The sequence below is a fragment of the Euwallacea similis genome, chromosome 5, assembly GCF_039881205.1.
Source record: "Euwallacea similis isolate ESF13 chromosome 5, ESF131.1, whole genome shotgun sequence".
Taxonomy (NCBI): domain Eukaryota; kingdom Metazoa; phylum Arthropoda; class Insecta; order Coleoptera; family Curculionidae; genus Euwallacea; species Euwallacea similis.
Genome location: NC_089613.1, coordinates 5,930,968 through 5,948,257, shown reverse-complemented (window position 1 = coordinate 5,948,257; position 17,290 = coordinate 5,930,968).

The window sequence follows — 17,290 nt, the reverse complement described above, 5'->3', positions numbered from 1 at the left end:
TTTGTATCAAGCATGTTCAGCTTAAATGCATTATTTTTCAACGCTGTTTCACCCTCTATCAATTTGTACCAATGTTTCTGGGACACCCTGTATGTTAGAAGAGACCTAAAAACCAAGCAACTGACTTGTGACCAGCACAATGGAATTTTACAGTTCTCATTGCAGCATAAATAGGGAACAAACTGAGCCGCGGTGCTATTAACGAAGCTGTAACCAAATTCAATGTTACTCGATTAAGTGTGTCCCTTATTTGGCAAAGGGCTAAAGAGCATTATGATAAGGGATCTCTTTATGCAGATGTTTCGTCTAAAAAAAAAAATGTGGTCAAAAACTCAAAAATTCGAAAAACTCGGAAAATTTGAAGAAGATCCGGGATATCGCGTCCAATCGTCGCAACACAATTCGTAGTTTATCTTTTTTATCAGACATTCCAAGATCAACTCTTTTTCGCATACTTAAAGAAGGCACACAATTGAAGAGAATAACATCAACAGTGAAACCATTGCTAACAGAACAAAACAAATTAGCTCGAATAAAATTTTGCTTATAGAAGGTGAAGCCAAGTGGATTTTTTTAAGACATGTATGACTATGTACATATTGATGAAAAATGGTTTTACCTGACTCAAAGTAAACGATCTTATTATATCTTGCTTGATGACCAAGAACCTCAGAGATCTTGTGAAAATAAGCGTTTTATTACCAAAGTTATGTTCATGGCTGCAGTGACCAGACCGCGTTCTGATTATGCTAGAAAACAGTACTTTGACGGAAAGGTCGGAATTTGGCCCTTGGTTTATCAAGAGCCGGCCAAACGAAACAGCAAGAACCGAAAAAAAGGATCGTTGGTAACCAAACATATTGAATCCATCAGCGCCGTTAAATGTAAAAAAATGATTGTTGAAAATATTTTGCGATCTAAGTTTCCAATGGGACATAAACTAAAATCCATATATATTCAACAAGACACCGCTAAACCACATGCACGTAATTATGAAGTTCTACTGGCTGAAGGATCAACAGATGGATGGAACATTCAGTTCTAATCACAGCCGCCAAATAGTCCAGACTTAAATGTTTTGGATCTTGATTTCTTCAATTCGATTCAATCGCTCCAGCATCAAGAATCCCCAAAAACTATCGACGAATTAATCGAATGTATGCAAAATACTTTCAATGCATTAAGTAGAGACAAATTAGATGTTTTATTGACTCTTCAAAAGTATATGGAATTTACTTTGATGACTGGGGGGACTATAATTACAAAATTCAACACATGAACAAAGAAAAACTTCACTGCGAAGGACGCTTACCAGTGTCAATAATGTGTAATGAAGAGGCTCTTACCACAGCCGGAAATTTCGAATAACCTAACAAGTAAACCTATTTTGTGTAAATCATGTAAAAAATAATTAGCAATGTAAAAAAAAAATGAATTCATTTGTTTTGTATATCATATTTGGGACAAAATAAAAATAGAAATGTATACCATAATATGGGACAGAGGGAGTACCAAATTAGTAAATAAACATATATTCTGAAGTGCCCCCTAACAGAGATACAGCCCCTTGAAAGGGGCCCCAATAAGATGATTTTTGCTACATAACTCGTAAACTACTTAACATAAATGCATGAAATTTTGATATTCTCATAATTTTGACGTGCTCGATCCAAATATCTGATCAAAGTAGTTAACTGTAAATCCTAGACCTGTCGTTGAGAGGGTTTGTTTTACAAAAACAGCAATATTTTTTTAGTGAATGCGAATTTTATATTTCTTTGTTCAAAATATGTAAAGCTAGAGTTTTTACTCAAAAAAGACACTCTTGTACAATACCTTTAACTATCATCGTTATTAAGAAAAATGCAATTTAATGTTCTGCATATATTTCATGTCATTTTCAGTAAAACACTGAAGTAGGCTTTGAAACAAAAGCTAGTTGTTTAACATTTGACAGTTTGATATTTTTATGTACTAATCAGTTATTTTTATCAAATATTTTTATTAAACTAGACTAGTTACGGAACATAAAAAATAGCTAAACAGAATACTAACTACACCACTTATGTAAGTAAATGTCCAAACAAATTCCCATTCTCTTAAACGCAAAATCTAGCTCGTTTCTTAACGTTTAAAGACGCGCGAATAATTTCAAACTGATTGCCTTGAATACTATTGGCAGTTTCATTTATTCGCCTTAGAAGTTCTTCTTCGGTATCTATTTCGGTGGCATAAATAATACTTGACATTTTACCCCATATGTAATAATCTAGGAGATTGAAATCGGGTGATCGAGCTGGCCAATTTATTGGTTTATCTCTCACTATCCACTTGTTGTTTTAATTTTGATTTAACCACTCTCGAACCAGCGTGCTAGAATGAGCTGGTGCCCCGTCATGTTGAAAATACATGTTCAATCGCATTCGAATAGGTACCCCTTCCAACAAATTCGTAAAATCATTCTGGAGAAAATTCATATAATTTTAGTTTCAATCGATTTGGGAAAACTATAGCTCCTATTAGCGATCACCTAAAATGCCTGCCCATATATTAATAGAAAATTTATTTCGGAAGTTGGTCTTTCTAATGACTCTCGGATTTTCAAGAGCCCAAAAATGAGTATTATGGCTATTAAGAGCCTTGTTTCTCACAAATGTTGCCTCATCGGACCTTAGCATTTTGTTATAAGCAAAACTCCACATGTCGTGGAAAATCCTCAGCTTTTAAATCCTGCACCCTTTGATAATGAAAAAGATGAAGTCCCTGCATTTGCGTCATTCTTCCAAGCTAGATTTGGTTTTATTTTAAATACATAAGATGTATGTTATTCAAAACTTATAGTTGATTTAAGGATATTAGTAATATTGGCTAGTGACCTTAAGGCTATGTTGAGGTGTTCTTCAATAACATCTAACGCCAGTTTCAAATTGTGGTTTCTAAAAGAGCTTCCTTGTCCTTGATACTGTTTAAATGCGCTATACTTCACTAAATTTCTGGATACAGTAACAAAGAATTTTCGATGGGGTACTGTCCTGGTAGGATATCGCATATGATACTCCCATACAGCCGCGCTTGCATTACCACTGCAGAAATCACAGACAAAGTGAATATCAGCAAGTTCATTATTTGTAAAACCTTCCATAATTCACTCTAAATTTAATTTCGACAACTAAAGGTTACTTGATTAATTACTAAAAATTTTAAACAACTAGCTTTTGTTTCAAAGCCTATTTCAGCCTATATTGAAAATAATATGAAATATAGCAGAACATTACATTGAATTTTTCTCAAAAACAGTGACAAAGATATTATGCAAGAGTACCTTTTTTGAGTAAAAAACTCTAGGTTTATACATTTTTAACAAAGAAATATAAAATTCGCATCCACTAAAAAAATATAGCTCTTTTTGTAACACAAACTCTCTCAATGACAGGTCTATAATTTACAGTTAACCGCGTTGATTAGATATTTGGATTAAGCACGTAAAAATTATGAGAATATCAAAATTTCATGCATTTATGTTAAGTAGTTTAGGAGTTATGTAGCAAAAATAATCTCATTGGGGCCCTCTTCAAGGGGTCGCATCTTCGTTAGGGGGCACTTCAGGATACAGTGGATTCCGCCTATAACGTACAAGGGATATAACGTACTTCCGGTTATTAAGTACGTATTTGATAGGTCCCGCCAAAATATTCTTGAATTTTTGCTGGTTATAACGTATAATATATAATATTAACTCCCTTTATAGCGTCTTTTATTTTCTCTTTATTTCGTTGCCAATTCCGGGTGTAAAGTACATTTGTACATTATAGCCGGATGGTGGTCCGGTGGCTCCCCTAAGGCGCTGAAGATTTACAATGCTCGATGTGCATTCTGTGTACAAATGGCAGGTGGACATGTAGAACATCTTCTTTAAGTAAGGAAAACAAATTAAAACTGTTTTTGATCGTGTTTTTTTGAGAAATCTTTTTTTTTTGACACCCTGTATCTCGAAAACGATGTGTTTGCGGCCCCGCGTTAATAGGGATTTTTTTTCTTAGAAAGGGCCAAGGAATCACTCCCTTCATTTTTGAATACCTTTTTTAAAACACCCTGTATACATATGTACATGATACGTATTATGTACATACATATCCCTCAGCATTTTTTTGTATTCATTTATGTACATACATATGTATGTATTACATTCAAAAGTTTATAATATGTACCTAAATCACTATGTGTCATTAGATTTGTTCGGATTTTTAGATAAATAAAAGCATATGTGCGTAACATACGTAACATGTAAAAAATATTTTTTTTTTTATTGTATTTTTTTATAATGTACCTTCGGTTATAGAGTACTCTATTTTTGCTCCCTAGAGAGTACTTTGTAAACGGAACCCACTGTATATGTTTATTTACCAATTTTGTATTATTTTTACATGTAGATTATGTTGTTTAAGGGTTGGCACTTAATTAATGGGACACCTTATATAGAGAATTTTACAAAATATTTGGTCGCCATATAGTCAAGGTTTATCTATGACGAGAATAATATTAAATTTGGAATTAATTCTGAATTAATGTCATGCACAGTTTGTTGAATTGCTTTGAAATAACCCTACAGAGCAAAAATACATTCCGTTGATGTATTTAAAAACACGTATACCGTGAAGAGTTAAAATTCATCCTCATCTCTAGTAACTTAAGTATTTTAGATGTAGAAATAAAAAATGTGTATCATGAATTTAAGAATGTAAAGAACCTCCCAAACTTCTGCAACTCAGACATTTTTTATCCCCCAGGGACAGTTCAGGTGTCGGCGCAGGCCAACAGCAAAACCACCCAACTTTTGTTAGTGGACAGACGTTATGAGTGAACTACCCGGCCACTAGAGCATCAGGCCGGGGGTCTTGGATTTCCCTCGTGACAAAAAAAAGTTCAGTATGATTAATTTCGCAAGTCTTATAGATAACACACTATTTTTCTAGCTTCCTATAATATTCTTACATTTACTCACTAGATAGTGAAATTTCACTCTGTACACTCAGTAAATAATCTTATCTTTTATCTTAATGACAAACTTGTGTGATTCACTCCAGCTTCTGCTACGTATGTATTTAAGTATAAAATCGACTTATTATCTCAGCATTTAAGTTTTGTATGGAGGATTTACAGAATGATTAATGTTATTAGCATTATATTGTAAGTTATCACGCAAATGTATACCGGATAGATTGATGTGAATCACAGTGGCTTAAGTTATCTACGGAACTTAGCATTTTTTTAAAATTTTAGGTCAGGCACATTTTAAGACAATAAAACAATATTTGATTTCGAATATATCATCAAATTTTCGTCTTTTAGTACTTATTACTGCCCTCCTCATTCAATTGAAGCAGATCAGGGGGCTATCATTACTGTCTTACCACTAGAAATCATAACTAATCAAATTTTGACGAAGATGATAGAAGGAGATATATAGTAATAGACAGACCTAAATAGTAAATAAACGTAATTAAAACTCATAATTAGAAAGATTGTTAGTAACCGCATCCATGGAAACTGTAACATAATAGCGGAGTAGGGGCCAGTCTGGTGGTTTTCATGGAAATTATCTTCCACGTGTATTTGTCAGTGCTTTGGTCGTGTGGCCTTAAGGCTCAGCTCTCCAATATCCAGCTGGGCGCTACAGCTACTACGTTAAGAACTAAGAAGCTAAATTTTTTAAACTAACGTTAAGTTTAACCAACAATCGAAATAGGGGTAGCCATGTAAAGCACCCCTGTAATGGACAGGGACACCGTGACTGGAAGTTAGTAGTTACTACAAGCTACTTCACATTCAGTTTAGCAGAACCCTTAACTACAGGTTCTAATCTACATGTGTACGGAAGTGTCAAAGGTAAAAGATAGTTATCATTTGATTAATTCCGGTTTAGATAAGAAGATTGGGAAAAAAATGACAAAAAATATAAGGGGTACAGATAAATTTCCGCCGTTTGATATCAAAAATTAGGAATTTATTGTAAAAGAACGGTGTATTATGTTTTATTCAAAGTATTGTACATCGCTATCCACTACTTTTTCCCATCTTTCTAGCAGCATTCGAATACCACGTCGGAAGAACTCTTCATCTTTTGAGGGTATCCATGAATCGACCTAATCTTTGGTATCTTTATATGTTGTAAAGCGCTGCTCAGACAGAGTATGTGCCACCGACTGGAATAAGTGATAGTCAAATGGGACAAGGTCTGGTGAATATGGCGGGTGGGATAGGACTTCCCAATTAAGTGTTTCCAAACAGGTTTTGACCGGCACCGCAAAGTGCGGACGAACTTTATCATGTAAGAGAATAATTTTGTCGTATCTGAAGTAGTAATGGGCGTATTTTTCCTTGAGTATTCGGATCAAATGCGTGAGTGGCAACATAGATGGAACGATTATGAGGGACATGCTAAGATTTTTATAAAGGACGTTGAAGCATGGACAAACAGGAAATATGGCACGCTAAATTATTACAGCACCCAAGCCCTAACCGGGCATGGAGTTTTTGGGCCCTACGTGAAGAAAATAGGTAAATCCGATACGGATTCATGCTGGTTTTGCAATGAGCCAGACACTTCAGTCCACACAATATTCCTATGTAGGAATTTTGACTCACTTAGAGCACACGCGGAAGTTGAGTGCGGTGAATCAATTAGCTTAATAAATGTTGCAAGACTTTTATTAAAAAATGAAAACTGTTGGAACTCTATCATGAACATGATGGAAAAAATTATGATTGCAAAAAGTCCGCACGAAAGGATACTCCAAGGCTCCCCTGAGGAAGAGACGTAACAGTCTTCGGAGGCCTAAACGGTGTTACATCTTCCAACGGCCCCTGTTTGAAGGAATGCCTTGTCGGCGATGCCAAATGGGATCTTTGGCTGGAAGAGAGGGGAGGTTTTTAGTGGGTAGGCGCCCTTCCTTCAGAGGGGTGAATCCCACATAACCCGGCCGCCAGACCACCAGGCCGGGTACCTATGAAGGTTTTCCTTCCCTATATAAAAAAAAAAAAAAAAAGGTTAGTTAGATGTTACTAGATGACCAAACTTGCGATAGTACGTTTTACATCTGACAATTTCAAGATAGTCTTCTGGTAGGGCCACGTTTTGTCAAACGACGGAAACTTATTTGTACACCTTATACATTATTTAAAAAGCTCAAATGAGCACTATTGACACCCTGTTTAAAAAAACTTTGTCGAAAGAAATTAACCTGAACTAACCTGAACTGCAACGGAACGGGGACAGTCGCAAAAAGGTCGCCGTTACTTTAATTTTACCTATTGGAAAGTCATTATTACTTTTCGTTAAAACGGGAAGGAAACTTGAGCATCTGGTAAGGGAACTTTGACGGTTACATTGATGTCGCCGAAAGCATTATTTTCACGCAATTGAAACATATTTGAGATATCTGGAAAACAGCGGATAATTCGTCACCTTTTATTGCTCGAAATTTAAATTGTTGAGAGTCGACTCCAATGTGGTCGTTATCATAGTTACCAAAAAATCAATATAACCGGCCAGAAGTTTAACTCCTGTTTAGAAGAAATTTGCTTCATGAAACGCAACTGCGTGTCCTTTTCCATATCGTCGCCATTATGTTGCATTTACCGTATAAGTCTCTATAGCTGTTCCAAGACCGCAACAAGCTACTGCCAAGGAGGAATTTGTTCATTGTGATTGTTCTTATATGGTCACCGTTACATTATAAACACCAAGAAATCACATGGTTACTTAGCATTAGTCCTCATTTGGAAACCGGTACTTAAGTCGTTACTTAGGAGGAATAAGCGCATTGCGACTATTCCAATGTGGTCGTTGTTACATTGTAATTAACCAGCGGTCGCTTATAATTTTTACTGAGTATTGATCGCTCTTTTGAGAGCTGAACTTCTGCTAATAATATCGTCGCCGTCACGTCGCCGTTACGTCGCAGTTACGTCGCCGCTACGTCGCAGTTACGTCGCAGTTACCATAGGTATTAGTAGCGCTTTCTAGGTCGGAACTAAATTATTATAATACTTAAGAGGATTATATTTTACATCGCACGTTTCCTGTGTACCACCTATAAAGTCGCTGTAATTCATTATACAAATAATTTATTGAAACATCTTATCATTATCAATAAATTCCGGATATACGTGCGAAATCAAAAAATGGGATGTAAATTTTTAATTCAACGATGTGAAAATACATTGTATTCACGTGCGTTGTACTTGATGTAAGCAACTATCTAACATTGTTTACCTACACCGTAAAGTGCTTCTTTCCTTTTTTGATCGGATCACGATTGGGCGATCTTAGTCTAGACACTTTACCTCATAATATCTTATATTTGCCAAATATTATTCAGTTTCCGATGTTGCCTAATATTATAAATCATCTGATTCAGATTGGAAAATAAAACGCGATTTAAAAGAAACAAATCTACGAGGGAGAATCAACAATCATAGTGAATCTGTAGTGTGTAGTCTCAAATGGCTAGAAATGGGTATCTTCAACGTCATCAACCTGCAAAGTGCTCCCTTTCCTTGGGGCTATTTCATCTTTTAACTACGCCTTGAGCTGACGTCGCGGACAGTTGCAGCGTAGTTGAATATATTGCGCATGTCCCGCTCTGAGAGATTTTCTAGTTATGCTCTGGAAATGTTAGAAATGTAGAGTGTACTTGGAATTGCAAAGCAGCAGTGCTACCTTTCCTCGATGCTAGTTTATCTGACCTTGCTGAAGTAGCAGACGCGCCAACGTTTCATATGAGTGGGCAGGTGACATTCTATAAAGTTTCTATTTATCTGCTACTTGCCTGGAATTGGAGAATATCTGAGCATAAACCTTTTCGGCAACTCAGTCTCCTACTTGCAATCGAACTGTGATATTTCATAGCGGTCCTCGTACAAATTGTCATAGAAGATTCATATCTACGCACATTAGATTAATGCGGTAACGTATCTTATCTTAGCAAAAAACGGAAATAATATATGGCACTTCCCGCTCTTGGATAATCACTTGAGGCGGTAGCTATTACCCTCAAGGATCTAGATAGAATATCATGAAAGTGCAATATTTGTGAGAATTATTGATCTCAATAGTGATAAAAAAATGAAGGGTAAGAACATTTATTGAAATTTTATTTTATCGTTTGAGGTCTTTCGTTATACATTATTATTATTATTATTATTAGTATATTTATCATGCATTGTACATTTGCACTCAGTTAAGCAAAATTACCAGTAGGTCCATGAAACGATTTAGCATCATATAGAAATGTATTATTCCTTTTGAAGCGCTGAGAGATAATAGTTTCTGAGATAAGACTGTATTCGCAGTTGTCGCTGTAGTGGCTGTGATAACACTATGCTTGGTACATGGTTCACATAGCTTCGATTCCTCCCAGGCCAAGCTGACTAGATGTAAAACGAATCCCAGTAAAACTACCTACAAGACGCAGCTGGACACCGTAAGACGACTGCTAAAGCAATACCAAAAGGACCTGATGAAATCAAATCAATCATCGACTGTAGGTACCTTTAGATAATATAATAAACATTTATTTTATGTTTCCGAGTTTCCGCCTGTGTCGAAAGTCAAAACCGATTTCCTTGGGGCAATTTTCGTTGGTCAAGTCAGTTTACTTTTCATTTAAAGTCCAAAAGAACAGAATTCACAAGCGAATAAACTTGTAAATAAATTTACGCAAAATACAAAATCCGGATAAACTATCTGGGAGGTTGCGAGTGTTCCGTACACTATTTGTCACAAATACGAAAATGCATAAAATATATGTAGGTTTTTCTCCGGTTTCTAGGGGTTTATTAATCGGAGCTTCGGCAATTGTGTTTTAAGAACACTTAGGGACCTTTCAATCATAGCCACATTAACTTAACGATATGAATATATTAGATGAGTAAAAAAGCGCAGGTACGACCCCTGAGTCTTCAGTCCACCAGGAAGCCAGGAAAAAGAGAGCGAGCCGCTTTCTCCCTAGCCTTAAGTATGAACATCCATGGCCGTAAACCATGGACGTACCATGTCTAGACAATACTTGAAGGCATCGGGACAGCCCTCCGCATGGAGCCGCTGCGTTCATATCTAGCACCCAGCCCTTGGCGAAGACCTCGCCGAAGGGAACCAGCATTGTACTTCCCATGCCAACAGAGCGTCGTGGAATAAACCCAGGGTACCGGGACATACCAACCATGGGCATACCGTAAGGGTAAATCGCCCTTGTGCCCCATTCCTTAATCCTAACTTACAGAATAATGTTTACAAGCTATGTACAACTAAGTGGTCTGACAAGCGGATCCCACATACATCATAAAATGATCGATCGCTATATGATATTGGATAAATGGCGTTGGAAGCCGCTTTTGTCAGAACGTGGAGGAAGATGACTTCAAATTAAAAAAAAAAACATTACCCCTATATATGTCTCTTCTCACGAGTACAGCTGTCTAACTCCCCAAGAAGGAGGTAACAGACGCAGAACGTCGATGGATCAGCAACGGGCAAACCGGGGAGTGCCGTTGGGCTGGTGGGAACTTGCTCTGCTAAAAGAACAACCTATTGCCACAATAGGAACCAGCTCTTCTGGGTCTTCGTCGGGAAGTGCGACATGAACGTGAAGATCGCTATAAGCGAGCCCTAGCCCGGCCGGGGGCATCAGGATTGGAAAAACGAAAGACCTGGGGAATTATGGTAGGGACTAGACTCCTGAGGGTATGTCGACTTCGGCGCTAGCTACGTATGGCTATGGACGATAAACTAGCTCAGGATTTAACACACAATAACAGACAGTGGAAAGGCCATCTAACTCACTGAAATTGCTATGGCCGAAATTCAGGTTGGATCAAAATTGTCTAACCAAAAATTCTGTCTTGTCCCTGTTAATATGCAATGATATGCAGGCTGCCCCATGAAAATCAGTTCAGTTTTCAATGCCTAAATCACGGCAATAACTTCCTTTAAAAAGCATTGAAAATATTTTCATGTTACACTGCTCGAAAACTGAGAACGTTGGGTATGGGGATTTCTAAATGTAAATCAACCGTGATGAGTAGGAAGTTTGATAAATTGTATAATATACAGGGAGTTCTATGGAAAAAACATAGAAATTTAGCGCTCAAAACATGGCGAATGTGATAAAGGATTTTTTTCTTGTTGTGATTATTCAGTATACGGAATATCTGATTTGATTTTCAGAGCTACCCACGTTTGAACAACTCCTGCAACATAATAAAGGCTACTAAATTGAAAAATGCTACTAAACTCTTACAGGTCAGAATATTGAACTAATTAGCTTTAAATCGACATATTTCCTAAATTCAACCTTTATTTCAGACCTACAAAAGATCTTACATTGGAATTCAAATATTTCTGAACACAGCCGAGCAGTTCTCCAAATTGACAGCAAAAAGTACTTCTGAGGAGCTCGTTCAAAAAGAAAAAAAAATACACGGCGAGCTAAAAAATCTTGTGAATTTGACAAAGACCGAACTGCTGGAGTGCTTCAACCAATTCAAAACTTACAATGGAATCGAAAAATTTGACAAATTGATAAAAAAGACTGAAGCAAGGGCGCTAAAATTTTCTAATCGTTGCTTTCAGATTAGCGATATTACCCATCAAAAAAATTACAACATTGTTTACCATAAACATTTGAACACATTTCTAAGGATTAGCAACAATATATTGAAAAAAATATTTAGGGAATGCAAAAAAAAAAGAAATTATCAACGAAAGACATAAAAAAATATTTATGCAACCCGTTAGGAAATACATCATTTTTTTATTAATTATATATAAGATTTATTTTAAATTTTACTGTACGATGAAGAAGTCGCAAAAAGTTGGCATAAATATAAAGAAATAGGATTTACATCCTGTATCTCTAGACCATTGTTGTTGCTGATCGACCAAACCTTTTTTATTATGTTACTAGTTACGAAATTTAGTTCGATTAGTCACCCATTGCTATTACAAAAGTTGTTACTTTATTTGCCAAAATTATAAAAAGTACATTATTGCATATTCTATGATCTACTTAAATACATTGTGATATTATCGGCTTATTTATTTATTTATGTATACTATTTATTTTAGCGGTATGTGTGTAAGGATTTTCCATAAGTTATAGTGACATACTCTCTTTTTACGTGTAGATAGTCATTTGTATTTATTATTTTACATTCCTTAAACCAAAGAAAATTTATAAAGTTATTTTGTTTCAATAAATAAACGAACTTATTCAAGCCTTATTTCTATATATTATAAAATGCACTAAATATCTCATACATCAACATCAATTGTTCTTTAAACCGAAATTTATAAGATATTTATTAAATACATTATTTGTTACCACTCTGTACGCTATTGTTTCCAAAGAGGGTGAACCCAAAGGTTCTCCCATTGAAGATGGTTCTTATACCGAGCCTTTCAGTAAAAAAACATTGGTGTAGAACATTTCTCCTACAGTATAGATTTTTTTTTAAAGCAAGGTTTAATATTATTTTTTCTAAGTTTGTCGGTACAGTAAACGTTATCAATATTTTGTACTTTCATTTTATCAGATTTATCACTCATCAAGCCTCCTATCAACATTCTAACTTCTCGTATAGAAATTCCAGAAAGTACCTCAAATGATTTATGTAAAAAAAGTCTCCCCTTTCTAATAAGTTTACGTTTCCATGTGTTACAATTTTCATTAATGGTTTTGGGTTGGATTTTGGAAACGAATTACACGTTTTATTTGGATATCTTTCACGCAATGCACCATTTACTTCTTCTATGATGAGATTCAACATGTAATGTAGTTTTCTCAGGATTGTGTTTCGTTTTTCTATATCCAGAACTTGGATACTGTTTTTGTCCAGTTGAAATTTGAGCATATCAGTTATATGTGTCATGTATTTTTTTATAAAAACACAGCTTTGGCAGAAAAACTGAAAAAAAAAGGAAATAAAAATCTTAAAAAGTGTAATTTTTAATAATTATTTGTTATATGTTTTTGCCTAATTTTAATTTAAAACTTACTTCAGGAATACTTCGACAACATTTTAATTTATTCTCCATGCTGTGTGTCTTCGTCGATTTCGACTGCGTTATTCTTGACTGAAATAAGGTATTAATTGTTATTTAATTATTTGCCCTGTCGCTGCAGGGATAAACAAGTGGCATAGTACGCCACTGTTTCTTTAAATGCAGTATAAATTGCAACGTAATTGTTTGAAAAGCAAAGACGTAATAGGCTGACTTTCATACGATCAAAAAGGAATTTTTCACTTTCGATTCGAAAAAATGATAAAAGTTGTCACTTGTAGCTTTTTATGTGCTGAAAATTGTCCATTATTTCACTTAATTTGAGTATATCTGAATGCGAAATTTGAAATTCACTTCGCAGTTTCGACATTTCAGTCCACTTTACGTGATTCAAGTTTAAACTGCCATTATCCAAACTATTGTCTAACATTCACCAATTCATCAATTGCAAACAAATAATTGCTGCTACTCAAGCAGCAATTATTTTTTCGCTTTCCCATTCGCCATTTAGTCAGGGTTCAAATTCCATCTTCACCATTTCTTAATATTTCACGCTGTCTCCTTTAACAAAATAAATAATTACCTTATTGACGTTATAGAGATGAAGTACATCGGGAATTATGTCATGTAGAAGTATGTTTTTCACCTGCCCTATCTCTGTCATAACCCCTGAAAAACTCTCCTTCGAATTCATTCCTCTAAACAGCAACACATCATCACAAGTTCCGGCTGGTGTACTTTTGTCAATTTTAAAAGTTAAAATGACTTCAATCAAAGTAATTATTGGAATAAAGCTACTAAGTGTTCCTGGAAATAAGATTAATTTGATTAATGAAAATTCGTGTCTTCAGTTTAGTAAATAATGTTAAACCAAGTGCAACAAGTAATACTTTGCAGCACGTGAAGTGCTTTTCAATTAATTTAAAGAAACACTGTGTGCAATATATTACAATTTATAATACAAATACACAATTTAACAATATATTTGCAATATATTGTTAAATTGTGAAAATAACTTTGTAACTATTGCTTATTTACAATTACTTATTGTTAAGTAATTGTTGTTTTCTCGCGTTAATTCTCGCATATCTTATCCGGTCCTGAGCTTAGGTAACTTCGGTTTCACTAGGAGAGATGCAATGAATCATATACAGGGTGTCCCAGGGAAAGGTGTTCGTCGTAAATGCCCTTTTTGTTATTTCTTAAAAAAACAAAGCTAAAACACGTCTTTTTTTTTATAGAGAAGGGGACATCATTTAGTGAAAAAGTAGTTTTTGAAAGGTCCCCTAGATACCTCCTTTGAATTTTCAAGTTGAGAAAGAGGTTGTACTGTATCTCGTTTGAAAGATAATTTTATTCTCTTCCTGGTCAAGCTTTTATTTTTTTACGTAGGTCTTGTAGAAATTAAACAAAAACCAAATAACTCATTTTTAACCATGAATGTTGTTGTAATAATTGCTAAAAGTACACGATTAGGCTCAAAAAGTCTCTACGTCTCAAATTTATCAATGATAATAACATTTTTAACGTTCCATTTAAAATTGATAAGCTCTTATTTTTTTGAAAGAACAATTTATTGATATTTTCATTTATAGTTAATGGCTTTAGTATTTCGTGACAAGGCATCACTGCAGTGCGTTCAATTTTTGATTTGTTTAAAACGGTTCACACATTATAACAAAACAATAACAATAATTAACAAAAACAATAATTCTGCAAGAGCGGCTCGTATCTTCAGTTTAAATCATCTTGACAAAATGGTACACCACCCTTATGTATTTAAGTTGCTAATGAAATTTAATGAGACAGGTCCCGTTCAAATTAAAAATACTAAGTTGACCGCCTAATAAGAGGTGATGAAGGCCCAATCGCGGTTCTGGGACATGTTCAAATGGACAACCGAATGACGTTCAAATGGACGACGAAAGATTGCTGAGGAATTCGATCTTTTAAAAAGTACTGTTCACAGAATTTTAAAACAAATAAAACTCCATTCTTATGTCATAAAACTAGTAAAGGAATTAAATAAGAATGAGTTTGACCGTCGATTAGAATTCTACAAATCCTTTAGTAACATATTACATTTAAACAAACATTTGTTGTATAACATTGAGTCTAGGAAAAAGTTCATGACGTTTTTTAGTAAAATTCAACTGGTCTTCTTATAATGCGAAAATGAATTTATTTAAACCAAATAGGCTCCATTATTTTCGATAATGTTCCGCCATTTTTCGGGTAGAGCCATGATGCCATCGGAAAAGAACTTTTGTGGCTTCTGATTGAATCAAGTGGTTTTCACATGCTAGGAAGATAGCTTAATTCCATTAAGAGAGTTCTGCAGAGATCGGAACAAGTGATAGTCACAGGGTGCTATGTCTGGACTATACGGTGGATGCATCAAAACTTCCTAACCAAGCTCTTGCAATTTTTGACGGGTCATCAAAGAAGTGTGTGGTCGGACGTTATCATGATGGAAGACAACACCTTCCTATTAATCAATTCGAGCCGTTTTCTTTCAATTTTTTGACGTAATCTCTCTAGTTGTCCACGGTAGAGTTGAAAATCAATCGTCTGATGGAAGTAGCGCATGGTAGACAATTCCCTTTCAGTCTCACCACACGCAAAGCATCACATTTTTCGGTGTCAATCCTGACTTCGTACACGCTTGTAACGGCTCATAATCCCTTATCTATGATTTTTGACGTTTTCGATTATCGTACGTGATCCATTTTTCATCAGCGGTTATGACCCGTTTCAGAAATGGTTCGATTTCATTGCGTTTCAGCAGCGCATCACAGATGTTAATTTGGTCTATCATGTTTTTCGCGCTCAAGTCGTAAGGAATCCATACATCGAGTTTCTTCTTATATCCAGCTTTGGATAAATGGTTCAAAACAGTTTTGTAGTCAATGTATCAATATCGACACTGGTGATATGTTTATCTTGCTGGACTTTTTCAAGAATTTCATCAGTTTTGTCAGTAATTGGACTAAAGCGTGGCTCATTTTTCATATCAAAATTACCAAAACGAAAGCACGTGAACCATTCCCGCGCAGCAGATTTTGATGAAGTACCTTGACCGTACACAGCACAATTTTTATTACAAACCCGGGCAGCGTTCTTCCCTTTGTCGTAATAATATTGCATAGTATAGTGCAATTTTTCATTACTATTCTTTACTTTCAAACGCAAACAACTCTCCAACCACGTCATCAATTTCGATATTTAAATATTCAAAATGACGCTCAAAGTGTCACCTTTCCAGTGGGGGTCACTTCGATCTATATTTCCTGAGTTATTTACAATTGACGCTGCCTATCGGGAAAAACGTCACGAACTTTTTCCCACACCCAATACAACATTTTCTGAATAATCTTCGTGCGATGTAAATGGTGAAGTTAACAGACATAACTGTTATCACTGGTGTGACATCAATCCTTATTTGTTCCAAGAGACCTATACTCAACAACCTAAAAAATTGAATGTTAGGGCAGGGATTTTAGTTGATCATATTGTTGGACAATTTTTCATTTCTGGAAACTTAAATGGAGAAAACTATCTACAACTTCTACAAGACGCCATATCTCCCAGGATAACTAAAGTACTCTAACAAAATCCGCGCCTCTTAGAACAAGATTTAGTTCTTCAACAGGATGGAACGTCTTCACACTACACCGCTGCTACCCGGCAATTTCTAGACGAAAAATTTCCTGGGAACTGGATTGGCAGAAGTGAAGCCAGTGAAGTGACCAGTGAAGTGACCAGTGAAGTGGCCCGCGAGATCCCCTGACCTTAATCCCCTGGATTTTTTTTATAGGGACATTTGAAGACCAAAATCTATGACACCATCTCATTCCCTCGAGTTACGTGCCCGAATCATCGAAGAGCGCAGATCAATAACGACAGAAATATTAGACAATGTGCGATGACGTTTTGAGGACCCATTGCACATGTACACGATAGTCAATGGAGGTCACTTTCTATATTTCTTACGATAAAATAAATAAAATATCAGTAAAAATTGTTAAAATTAAGTTATTCGGCTTTTGTTTAATTCGTTAATATTAATATATTAATAATTATATTGTATAATAATAAAATAATAATTGTTTAATTTGTTAATTTCTACAAAACCCACAAACCAAAATAACAAATAAAAACTTAAGTATGTAAAGAATAAAATTATCTTTCGAACGAGGCATAACACAACCCCTCCTTCAATTTGAA